The sequence below is a fragment of the Alnus glutinosa genome, chromosome 5 (assembly GCF_958979055.1).
Source record: "Alnus glutinosa chromosome 5, dhAlnGlut1.1, whole genome shotgun sequence".
Classification (NCBI taxonomy): domain Eukaryota; kingdom Viridiplantae; phylum Streptophyta; class Magnoliopsida; order Fagales; family Betulaceae; genus Alnus; species Alnus glutinosa.
In genome coordinates, this window is record NC_084890.1 from 24730281 (window position 1) to 24743693 (window position 13413).

The 13413-nt window shown below is 36.1% G+C and overlaps 1 pseudogene; it reads right to left on the reverse strand.

The window, feature by feature from the left end:
• Positions 1-13413, reverse strand: part of LOC133869138 (tyrosine decarboxylase-like) — a 33493-nt pseudogene continuing 20080 nt past the window's right edge.

Consider the following 13413-nt stretch of genomic DNA (forward strand, 5'->3'; position numbering starts at 1 on the left):
TTAGTTTGTGCTTAGTATGTCAGATGCATGGTTTTGAACCACTTTCCAAGCCATGATAATGTGCCGTTCCTCTTCAAGAGTCGTGCCGACGGCAAACCGTATGATGTACACATTCCCAACCATTGCATGCGTCCAGTAAATGCGGCCTGGCATGTTAATCGACTCCAATAACTTCTGGTTAATCTCATTTGAACTTTCTTCTTCTCATCAACATTAGCACTTTCGTGCACTGCCTTTAGCCTACCCATTGCTATTGGCGAAATCCTAAAACAAACCATAGCAAAATATCTAGGGAGCACGATTTCAAACCTCTTGTCCATTGCTACAAGCCTTTCAAAAAGCTTGGTCATTTCAACATGACTTCTCATGAAGTTCCTAAGGTTAGCCACGCCATAGCTTCTAAGCATGCACAAACCAAAGTTTCAAGGCTTGGAATCTTCGGCTTAGGGCTATCTGCCAGTCTTTATAATCCACCACTTGCCTTGCATCGGTGGCTTTATTCCTCAAGAACTTAGGGTTGGTTGAGAGTGATTTTACCAAGGCACTCGGATGTTTTACCCAAAGGCAGCAACAATCTAAAGGGGTTAAGAACCATTTATGCGCATTGAGACTAAATGACACTATAAAAAACCCTGTAATTCGCCGCGTGGCTACAATATCGGTTACTATAGCCACGCGTCCGTATAGCCACGTGTCATAACGGAAACATGGCTAGATGTAGCAGGCATACACATGGATGCGTGTATTTATTACACGCGGCCATATGGACACGTGTAATAATTACACGAGTCCACATGGACACGTGTATTAATTACACGTGTCCACATGGACATGTGTAATGGTGAAACGCGGCAACATTGCCACGTGTCATAAATACACGTGGCTGACTGACTGTCCGCCACGTGTATTTATACAAGTGTCTAGATGGCCACTTGTTCCATATGCCACGTGGCCAACTGTAATTTTTATTTAATTTTTTTTCCCAAATATTTGTTTTTCTTTTAAAAAAAGAAACAAATATAGTATATACACTTAATTAAAGTTAGGTTTTAGGGTTTATGGCTATATATAGTATATACACTTAGAGTTAGGTTTAAGGGTTTATAGCTATATATATTATATACACTTAGGCCTCGTTTGGTTTGCGGAATGGTCATTCCATTAGGAAAACGAATAGCTATTCCTGCGAATAAAAGGTGGTGGAATGGAATGGCTATTCCTATTTTTTTGTTTGGTAATAACTCACACATTTTAATCAGAGTTAAAAAAAAATTACTAAAAAAACCCTACATTATATATATAACCCCAAAAAAAAAACAAAAAAAAATTTGAACTAAACTGGTGGGTAGCCAACCGCCCATTGGGGTGGCTGACCACCCATTGGGGTGGTCGGCCACCCACCATTGAACCGGAGGTGGCCGCGGCCATCCCCGATGAGAACTGGGGGTGGCCTGTGCCAACCCCACTTACTCCAGGGGTGGTCGCACCACCCCCGGAATGCCTCAGTGGTCCCCCCCGAGGCATTCCAGGGGTGGTGCGACCACCCCTGGCCAACCACTTTGGGGTTTAGATTTACTTTTTTTGTTTCTTTTTTTTTTTAATAAAAAAATATTTGAAAGAAAATAAAAAATGAGTTTTTTTTTAGAAATGTCGTCTTTACCCCAAGGAATAGCTATTCCTCTCATTTTTTTTAGAGGAATAGGTATTCCTCTTCGTAAGGGAATAGCTATTCCATGGAATATACTCCTACCAAACTAAAGAATAGTTATTCCTATGGAATAGCCATTCCATTCTAAGGGCTTATTCCGCGAACCAAATGAGGCCTTAGGGTTAGATTTTAGGGTTTATGACTATATATATTATATACACTTAGGGTTAGATTTTAGGGTTCATTTATTGCTACATATATTATATACACTTAGGGTTAGATTTTTTATATACATTTAGGGTTAGATTTTAGGGTTCATTTATTGCTACATATATTATATACACCTAGGTTTAGATTTTAGGGTTCATTTATTGCTACATATAGTATATACACTAAGGGTTAGGTTTTAGGGTTTATGGCTATATATAATATATACACTTAAGATTAAGTTTTAGGGTTATGTGCTATATGTAAATAGGGTTTATGACTATATATAGTATATACACTTAGGGTTAGGCTAGGGTTTAGAGCTATGTGTTATATGTACATGGTATACTTAGGGTTTACGGGTTGAGTTCCTTATAAGTAAACCCTAACCCTAATTAGGGTTAGCGTTTACATTTGTGGACGCAGTACAAATTATTATTTATATTATACTTTAACAATTTAGTAGTAAAAATGAATTCAACTCATTTTCTCAATTAGTCAAATCTCGTATAAATCATTGTATATTATACATATATTCGTACGTATGATATATTTTACACTAAATTAACCCTAACCCTAATTCAGTGCTATAGGCATATTGTATAAAACTAAACCCTAATTTGGTACTATATATATACCATATTTTACTATAGTAATAATCCCTAAATATATATATATAACACCAAATTACATATTGTTTTGGTACACCATCGCCTTAAAAATTTCTAAGTTTTTATAAAAAATAAAATATACATAAAAAAAGTTAAAAAAACAAAAAAAATTAATACTATAGACATATATGCATAATGTATGCATGCATGCATGCATGTAAGCGGTTTAAAAACTATATATATTCATAATGACTTGTATATACCTTAACCTTTGGGTTTATGGCTATATATAGTAAATGCACTTATTATTGAGACTGTTACGGATTCATGCTATATATAAATAGCATACTTAGGGTTTAGTCCCTTATATTGTACATTTAATATTTATATACCACCTTAATCTTATATTTGTGCTATATCTAGTATGCGTGCGTGTGTGTGTATATATATATATATAGTACGTTTTCAAATTATTGACGTTAAAAAATTAATATTACTTTATATATTTTAATGTATATGCACTTTTATGGGCATATATATAAATATATATATATGCAACTCTAAGGTACCATAGGGTAGTGCTATATATAGTATGTATACTTAGTGTTAGGGTTTAGCTTTAGGGTTAGGGTTTAGTTTTACAGTTTAGGGTTTAGTGTTTTGGCTTAGGGTTTAGCAATATGTACAGTACATACACTTAGGGCTGGGTTAGGGTTTGTATTTGTGTTTACATGGCTAAATTATAATACAATTTTTTTATTTAATAAAAATGCTACAATTTTTATTAAATTATAAATATATATAAATATATAAATAAAAAACTTATATATATATATATATATATATATATATATGTTGTTAGTTTTTGTGTTGGCTGTATTCTGTTGGACAAAATCACTTTTATGTAATGTTGCTACTTTCACAGGGATGTTGCTTTATCCAGAGTCTACTCTTCAGTTATGTTCTTCGAGAAGATTCTGTGAAGTTTTCAAGGATTTATTTCAGTTCCCTGTCAGGCGTCCGGACGACGTGGTATTCCGTCCGGAAGCTCAACAGTCAGCAACATCCGTCCGGACGACGAGATCTTTTCGTCCGGACGCCCATCAGTGTCTAGAAGCTTCGAACAGTTCAAGATTGCATCCTTCCGGACGTAATGGCAAATCGTCCGGACGCTCTTCAGAGTTCAAGAAAATCCCAGTGTTTCAGTGCATCCGTCTGGACGACGTGGTTATACCGTCCGGACGCCATTCAGTGTTTGACAAGAATTAGGGTTTCTGCCTCAAGACACAGTTATGGGAAGACGGCTGCTACCGTCCGGACGATGTCCTCTATAAGGCAAGAACGTGCATACCAAGTTCAACCATCCGGAAGTTAGCCTTCTTGGTCCAGGCGATCAAGCTTCATATATGGAAATTGCGTGCACCAGTTCAACCGTCCGGACGTTAGACTTCAAGGTCCAGACGCTCCAAGACTTATTATGATAATTTCGTGCAGTCGAAGTGTAACCGTCCGGACGCTAGGGCAACACCGTCCGGACGCGGCCTTGTTATGGAAGCTTTCAGCGCTATCTTGGAGAGGCGGTTGCAGTTGACCGTCCGGACGCTCGATCAATCTGTCCGGACACCTTCCAGTATTTTGGTCATAACTTTTTACTCAAATATCGGATTGGGACGAAATTGGCGTCGTTGGAAAGCTTAAATAAAAATGTTGTAATTTGAGCGTCTGAACGGCCACCAGAAGCGTCCGGACGGCCTCCGTCCGGACGGCCTTGCAGAAAATTCCAGAATTACTTTATGGACAAGAAAAACTTGGCCCGTCCGGACGGCCCTGGCTCCTGTCCGGATGCACGTGCCTCAGACTCCATTTTTGACTCAAAATAGGGTTTCCTAAGCCTATAAATAAGAGGCTCTAGGCATGCTTTCAACATAGAATTCGGTGGTGAATTCTCTACAGCTTAGAGAGGGTGTTTATGGAGATATTGAAGATCTGCTAGCTCTCTAGCTTTGCCAAGTGTGTGATTTGATCAGCCGTGAAGTCTATCTTAGGGGTTGGCCCTAAGGTAAAGGATTCCATTGAAGACCCCTTCAGATAGGAGACCTGGTTGGGAGGCGTTCGTGTTGGGTTATACGTCAGAGATCAAGATACGACCACTGCATCGGGTATATGTGAGTGTTACTGTCTTGTATCTAGCTTTGTCTTCTGAATAGTGGAATTCCTGAGTTTGGCTGCCCCGAAGTGGTTTTTCTCTTAATTAAGTTTCCACTTCGTCAACAAAATATTTGTCTCCTTTAATTTCCGCATTTAATATTTTGTTGCACACTGTTCACACATACTTGTATAAATTAGAAGTCATTTTATTTTTCATATGTATGTATAAATAAGTTTTTTATTTACATTTGGCCACGTGTACTTATAACACGTGGCCAATAGTTTGGCCAAACTGCGCGGGACAATTCCCGCGCGCCACCTGTCCGGATTTTTTAAAAAAAAATCCGAAATTTATTTTTTAATAATTTAAAATTACATTAATCATTATTTATTAATAATATATATTATATAAATGGGTAGCTTCCTCTGAAAGCTTCCCATTTCTCTCTCTCTCTCTCTCTCTCTCTCTCTCTCTCTCTCTCTCTCTCTCTCTCTCTCTGTCTGTCTGTCTCTCTCTCTCTCTCCGTCAAGCACTGCTAGCGATAGCCCCTTCCACCGCCTCCCGGCTTCTCTTCGGCTTGGTCACCGTCCACCACCGGCAATCTCTCTCTCTCTCTCTCTCTCTCTCTCTCTCTCTCTCTCTCTCTCTCTCTCTCTCTCTCTCTCTCTCTCTCTCTCTACTGGGACTACTCTCCGGCAGCGTACTCCGGCCGTGCGTGGATTTGCTCCGGTAATCACCAACTTGGTCGAGCTCAGTTTACTCTCTCTCTCTCTCTCTATCGGTTTCTACGCATATATATATATATATATATATATATATATGTTGATATTCTCTTAACTTTTTTCCTTATTTGTTCCTCCAAATATGCAGGTATTAAAAAAGCAACCCTAAATTCATAAACCCCGAAATCAGCAGTGAGTATTTTGTTCATTTCTTCTGTATATCTTTGTACATTTTGTTCATTTCTTTGTAATATTATCTTATTTTTTTGGACTCAGCAAATAGCACGTGTAGCGTAGTTTTTCCTAATAATTTTTTTTTTTAAATAATTGTTTGATTTTTTTTTATTACTGATTTATTGTAATTTGTATATATATGATTTTGATTTTGATTTTGATTTTATTTTATTTGTATTTTAATTTTATTTTATTTGTATTTATTTATTTATTTTTTTTGTATTTGTGGACTATTTGGGTTTTGTTGTATTTGGTTATTATATAGATGATGGAATTTTTGTGTACACTCATTCAAATTTTTAGTCTCATTTAGGGTTTGTTTTTATATTTTTAAAGCCACGTACTTTTTTCACTATGATGTTGTGTTTTTATTATTCTTAATTTTTAAGTTCTATTTGTTGATGGCATAGGTTTTTATATATATATATATTAATGTGTTATTATGAATTTAAGAGTTTATTTGAACGTGCTAAAAATAAAACAATATCCGCTATTAACAACATGAGCATTTTATAAATGGTCGACATATACAAATAAAAAAAAACCAATATATGAAAAAATGAATTTTAAAAGTGGTCGACATATACAAAATCACATTTTTAAAATAAAATTGTGGAATTGTTTAAAATCAAATTTAAACAAGTATGCTGTACAATTTCAGCATTTTTTTTTTTTACACTAAAAAAATATAAAGTTTAATTGTTCATTTGTGTTGCTATTATCCTTCGTGATAAATTTTATCAAAAATTGTTTTAAAACAAACTCCCCATCATTTTATAATAAAATGATCGTACCCAACAGTTTCAACCAAAATTAAACGCAATAATTATAATCAACAATTTGGAAACAAATTTAAACCCTAAACTCTATAACCTAAAAATATACAAAAACCCTAACCCTAAACCGTTAAAAAAAAAAAAAAAAAAAAAAAAAAACCCTAACCCTAAACCCTAAACCCTTAAAAAAAAACAAAAACCCTAACCCTTAACCCCAAACGCTAACCCTAAACTCTAAACCCTAAAAAAAAAAAAAAAAACCCTAACCCTAAACCCTAAACCCTAAAAAAAAAAACAAAAACCCTAACCCTTAACCCTAAAAAAAAAACAAAAATCATAACCCTAAACCCTTAACCCATAAAAAAAAAAAAAAAAAACCAAAACCTTAAACCCTAAAAAAAAAAAAAAAAAAAACCCTAACTCTAAACCCTAAAAAAAACAAAAACCCTAACCCTAACTCTAAACCCTTAAAAAAAACAAAAATCTTAACCCTTAACCTTAAACCCTAACCCTAACCCTAAACCCCAAACCCTAAAAAAAAAAAAAAAAAAAAAAAAAAACCGTAACACTAACCCTAAACCCTAAAAAAAAAAAAAAAAAAAAACCCTAACCCTTAACCCTAAACCCTAACCCTAAAAAGAACAAAAAACCTAACCCTAACCCTAAACCCTTAACCCATAAAAAAAAAAAACAAAAAAAAAAACAAAAAACAAAAACAAAAACAAAAACAAAAACAAAAACAAAAACAAAAACCCTAACCCTAAACCCTTAATCCATAAAAAAAAAAAACCCTAAACCCTAACCCTAAAAAAAAAAAACAAAAACCCTAACCCTAGCCTTAAACCCTTAACCCATAAAAAAATAAAAAAAAATAAAAAGGAAGAAGAAGAAAAAAAAAAGACAAAACAAAACAAAAACAAAAACCCTAACCCTAAACCCATAACCCATGAAAAAAAAAAAAAAAAACCCTAACCCTAAACCCTTAAAAAAAAACAAAAACCCTAACCCTTAACCCCAAACACTAACCCTAAACTCTAAACCCTAAAAAAAAAAAAAAACCCTAACCCTAAACCCTAAACCCTAAAAAAAAAAACAAAAACCCTAACCCTTAACCCTAAAAAAAAAAACAAAAATCATAACCCTAAACCCTTAACCCATAAAAATAAAAAAAAAACCAAAACCTTAAACCTTAAACCCTAAAAAAAAAAAAAAACCCTAACTCTAAACCCTAAAAAAAACAAAAACCCTAACCCTAACTCTAAACCCTTAAAAAAAACTAAAATCTTAACCCTTAACCTTAAACCCTAACCCTAACCCTAAACCCTAAACCCTAAAAAAAAAAAAAAAAAAAAACCGTAACACTAACCCTAAACCCTAAAAAAAAAAAAAACAAAAACCCTAACCCTTAACCCTAAACCCTAACCCTAAAAAGAACAAAAAACCTAACCCTAACCCTAAACCCTTAACCCATAAAAAAAAAAAAAAAAAAAAAAAAACAAAAACAAAAACAAAAACAAAAACAAAAACCCTAACCCTAAACCCTTAATCCATAAAAAAAAAAAAAAACCCTAAACCCTAACCCTAAAAAAAAAAAACAAAAACCCTAACCCTAGCCTTAAACCCTTAACCCATAAAAAAATAAAAAAAATAAAAAAATAAAAAGGAAGAAGAAGAAAAAAAAAAGACAAAACAAAACAAAAACAAAAACCCTAACCCTAAACCCTTAACCCATGAAAAAAAAAAAAAAAATTCACAAAAAAAAAACCCTAACCCTAAACCCTTAAACAATACTCTGAATCAACAGTTTAAAACAAAAATTAAATTAAAACAAGATTAACGACCACGTTAATTTTTTAAGAAGTCCATATTCTAAGGAATTTAACAACTTTAATTGCTGAAATCAAATAACTTAAAATGTTTCAGTATGTTAAATCACGTACAGAGAAGCATGGATAAGTCTTGGATGTCAGCACGTAGGGGTACAACACAGTATAACAACGGGTGTAGAACGTTCGTGGAATTTGCCGCTTGTAACTGTACGGTCGCTGATGGCAAAATTTACTGTCCGTGTAAGTACTGCCGGAATAACTAGTAGCACGCTCCAGATTACGTTCTTGCCCACCTGACAGGGAGTAGGGGAATGACTTCGGGATATAGTTTATGGTATATGCACGGTGAAACCGTACAAGGGTTTGCTGTTCCTGGTCGGTGTCCGAGTTATCCCAGTGTCATGGATTCGGTTGCCGGAAGCACTGAACAGGTTGAATGCACAGAACAAGGTGGAGGCCTAGAACAGGGTGGTGACATGCACGCCATGTTGCGTGACGCCTTTGACGTGCACGAAGTAGGTGAAGCATTCAGTAGCCAGCTAGGAGAAGTTAATAAAGGAACCTCAGGAGGGGACGCATTGAAGTACCACGAGTTGTTAAAGACTACCAAGAAGTCACTCCACCCTAGTACAAAGCATATATACTGTGGTGTGGCCACACCACCCAGATGCTGCTTATAGACCATTGCTGCCAGGTACGGTGGGTGTGACCACATCAGATCAAGGACAGACCAGCACAACTGGATATTTTTGTTCTCCATATTCGGTGCTGCCAACGTTCTCGCAGGTGGGGATCGCCTCACCGAGCCATGTGACTCGATGGTGGGTGCGAGAGGGTCATGATGCGATTAGCCCACATTGGGCTAATATGTCATACTTTTCATACACCTATATTGGACCTATGCCTTGCGGACCTGATAGTGAGACACTGGATGACAGGTTCCCGCTGTCACAGCCGGGGGAGATGCAGATGTCGGCTACGGGGTTGAGACAGGGCCCGGGGCATGGGGAGAGCCAGGTGCTGGTTTATGGGGAGAGCCAGGTGCATCTTTCTAAGAGCCATGTGCCGCTTTCTGGTGAGAGTCAGGTGCCAGATATGAGGGAGAGCTAGATGCTGCATGAGGGGGACGTTGCGATGTTGGGTCCCGATCAGTTGGCTCCCGATAACCCCCAGGATATGCTTTCAGATGGCGATCAGTAGCCTCTCCCCGGCGGAAGGGGTTGGCGAGGAGCATGCAGGCGACCCAGGGACCCAGCGCATACAGATTGATCAAATTCAGTTGATGGTTAAGTACATATTTATACATCATTGAAACCCATATAATGTTCTCAATAATTAATATTGTCGTTAGAAAAAATTATGAATTGAATTATATCATTTATTAATATAATTTATTTTTTAGTTAAAAAACAATGAAATGTTTTATACTTTTTTATTATGGTACAACCTAGACGGGAGCATCTATTATGAGTTGTTTAAGGACCCCGAGAGGAATTGGGTGCTCTCGAGGGGAAAGAAGATTGTGTTACAGTACAATGCTGCAACACAACCCGTAGGACGAGCCTGCAATTGTTTTAGGCGTGCTACGGGCATGTCAGGAGCGGGTCCCACATACATATGCGGGACGAATGGGCGAAGGTAGATAAGCACATTAAGAAGGCTATGTGGGACGCGCTGATGGTATGTTTATGTACATAATTTATTTATTTATTTAAATTAAACTTAAGATTAAGTTTTTGTTGAACTTTTAAAACTAATCTTTAAATTGAATGTGCAGGAGGAGTTTTATCTACCTGTATCCGTAGACGAGCGCAAGGCACAACACGAAGTGTGGGCTGATATTGGCCGTAAGCACCGCTCGTGAAAGTTGAAGTTTAGAACCAAGCTAGGTATTCGAGACGGTGACACGCCCGAGATTATACGTGCGAGAGTGCCGGAAAAAGTTTTTGAGAAGTATGACACAGCAGAAGTGGAGTACCTGCTGAGCGATTGGTCCACTGAGCAAAAAAGGGTACGTAGATCTTTGATTGTATTACAAAATTAGAGCTCATTTTTAATAACAGTTCATTTAATTTTATTACTACTTTAAGTGTGTCAATGCTTACATTTTTATGAAATGTTCAATGCGTAGGCGACTTGTGAACGAATGAAGCGGATGCGGCAGCAGAATGACCTCCCTCATTGTCTGGGCTCCAAAAGTTATGCCAGATTTAATCATGATGAGGTATGAACAGAAATATGTATATTGATAAGCGTCGAATGTTGCACATTCAAGCCACTTAGCTTATATATGTTAATTCCTTAGCATTGTTATTTGTTTAATTTTGTGTTGTTTTAATGTTTTCAGGTTTTAAATAAAGATGCAATTAATTCCATTAATTTTGGGCTTAAAGCACACTTTGAGAAGACCTAGAAGATATGTTTAAACTTAACCAATCATAATAGAATACCTATGTGATGTGGTTAATGATGAGTGCCAAATATTGTGTATTTGGACCCCTTGATTTGCACTAGTTAGACCTTTAGCCTTGTTATTTTTCTAATGTTTTGGTTAGTTTTTGTGTTTTCTGTTTCTGTAGGACAATAAGAGAGGAATGACAAACTTCATAAGAAGATAACTGGAAATTCGGAGACCCTGACAAGTCGATCGATCGAACTTAAAATTCGATCGATCGAACTTAAAATTCGATCGATCGAACTTAAAATTCGATCGATCGAATATTTGCCCAAAGTCGATCGATCGAAATAAAAGTCGATCGATCGAATTTTCTCAGAAACTGCTTTTGCAGAGCGCGCCAGAACGCCCAATCAGAAGCCAAAAAACAGTCCTCCCTCTGATTTCCGCTGCAGAACACGCTGGTTTCGTGTTTGAGGTTGTCTCTAGCTGCAGAAGAACCCTAGAGGAGGGTAGAGGAGTCATTTCTTGCCATGACTTTCCTCTATAAAAGCCATAGCCATCCCCTTGTTGAGAGAGTAGTAGAGAGAGTAGGAGAGGAAAGAATAGAGCAGAAACTCTGTAGTTAGTTTTAATTTCGTGCTTATTGTAGTGTAATTCAGTAGTTTATTTTCAGAATACTTTCTCTTTGTAGAGCTTTTCTTTCATTTCCATGGTTGTTCATCATTTTCTTGTGGTGTTCTTAGTCATGGAAGGCTAGTAACCTCAACTAGGGTTGAGGATGAAACCTTTCCATTGATGACACTCACAACCTTGCTGTACCACTTGCACATTTAATGATATATGATGTTAGTTGTTCAAGTTCCATTTATTTAAAGCTTTATCTTTTGCAATGAATGTGGTTAGTGGTGGATAGAGGACATTTTATGTGTTTCAACCGACTAATACATTGTTTTATCGGTTTGAATGATGATATCCATTGTGATTGAATGATACATTGGATGTTTTGATTTCAATCGGTACTCTTTGTGATTTGTCAATGTGTTGGATTCATTTAATGGTTCTTGGGTTTATGGTTAAGAAACTTGAATAACACCCTAAGCTTAATGTTCTTTGGGTGTTCAAGTGGAAACCAAGAGTGTGAGTTGTAGGATTTGGTTTGGTGGATTCCTTAAACTTAGTTCCTTTTATTTTACATATTTTATTACATCTCTTTCATTTAGTCTTTTGTTCTTGAATCAAGTCTCAAACCTTTGGAACTAGGTTAAAATGAGGTTGATTAAGCAAGATACCAATATTTGACCATTTCCCTGTGGGATCGACCTCGCACTTGCATAACACTATATTGCAAAACGATTCGTGCACTTGCGAGTACTATTTAAAACACACATCAGTTAAGTTTAATCAAATCAAAGGAAGGACTAAATCGGAATTTCTCTAATAAGAGTCAAAATCGGATTGGGTTCAAATTTGGATTCTACACATGTCTCAGTGTTTTAATCATAACTTTTGCATCAGATATTGGATTGCGATAAAATTAGTGGCGTTGGAAAGCTAACAACAAATCCAACAAATATATTAGAAATAGCTTTTCCCAAATTCGGACGTTTACTATGTCAAAATCGCCCCGCAATAAAGGACCGCAATTCTGGCCGAATTTGGAATCTTTTTCCTACTTGGATTGAAGTTTCAATCTCCTACTTGGACAAGAAGACTCAAGAGACGATTTTTCTGGAATTATAAGAGCTTCTAGGCCTCTCCTAATCTCTATAAATAGGCCTCTAAACATTGAAGAAAGACACACTGCTACCTAGAGTAAATTCAGAGAAAAACTTCTTGAAGGCTTGAAGAGTTGAAGAGAAGTAATCATGGCAAGAGGCCACTGCAGCAACTTCATGAGCAGCTAAAAACCTTTGTAGGGTATTGATGTAGCCCCATCCAAGCACAATGGTTTGATTGTATTTTAATTTAGAGAATTTTAGTTTATGCATGTTGGTTGTATAATTATGAGAATTGCTACAATTTGATATTGTTCTTCATCTTTTAATGCAATTGTTCTTCAATTCATAATCAATATTGGTAGAATTCTTCTCTTGTCTTAGAAAGTTTTTACATTTATTGAACTCAAATCATTCTTATTTTCTGTGATTATGAGAATGATGATTATACAACGGGTTTAATTGACATATGATCAAGAGGATTAGATAGGCCATGCCTAGGGAAGACGAATCGTACTACACCCTAGTTTAGTGTAATTTAGGTAGACGATTCGTGCCAACCGAAGATGGGTTATACTTTTTCATTGATTGTATGTATCCTATTAAAGACGTAGCTAATCCATGCCTAGGGAAGACGGGTCGTACCGCATCTTAGTGGTTAGGTGGACGGTCCGTGCCAACCGAAGATGGATTATACTTATGCTTTAATATGGTAATTTCTTGTTTATTTATAGCATGTATAGAATGAATTTCTCTAATTAAATATGATTAACCATTGATGTGCGGATAGCGGTGAAGTCAATACTCTACTCTTTTTCTCTCTCTTATATTTCAATTCTCTTTTACGTTTATTTTTATGCACTTTAGTTAATTACAAATTCAACAATCTTTTCATTAGTTATTTTTAATCTTCATAAACTTGATAGCAATACCCCTGTAGTCCTTGATGTTCGACACCCTCTCTATAGCCTTATCCTACAAGGATTCGTCCTATTGCGAGTGGTTATTTATTATTGATATATTTTGGTAAACAAAAGACCACATCATATATGTTTTTCGTATTTGTGCCTAATTTTTTTTTTCTTTTTTACACTATATATAGTATTATTGTTTGTTATTTATTT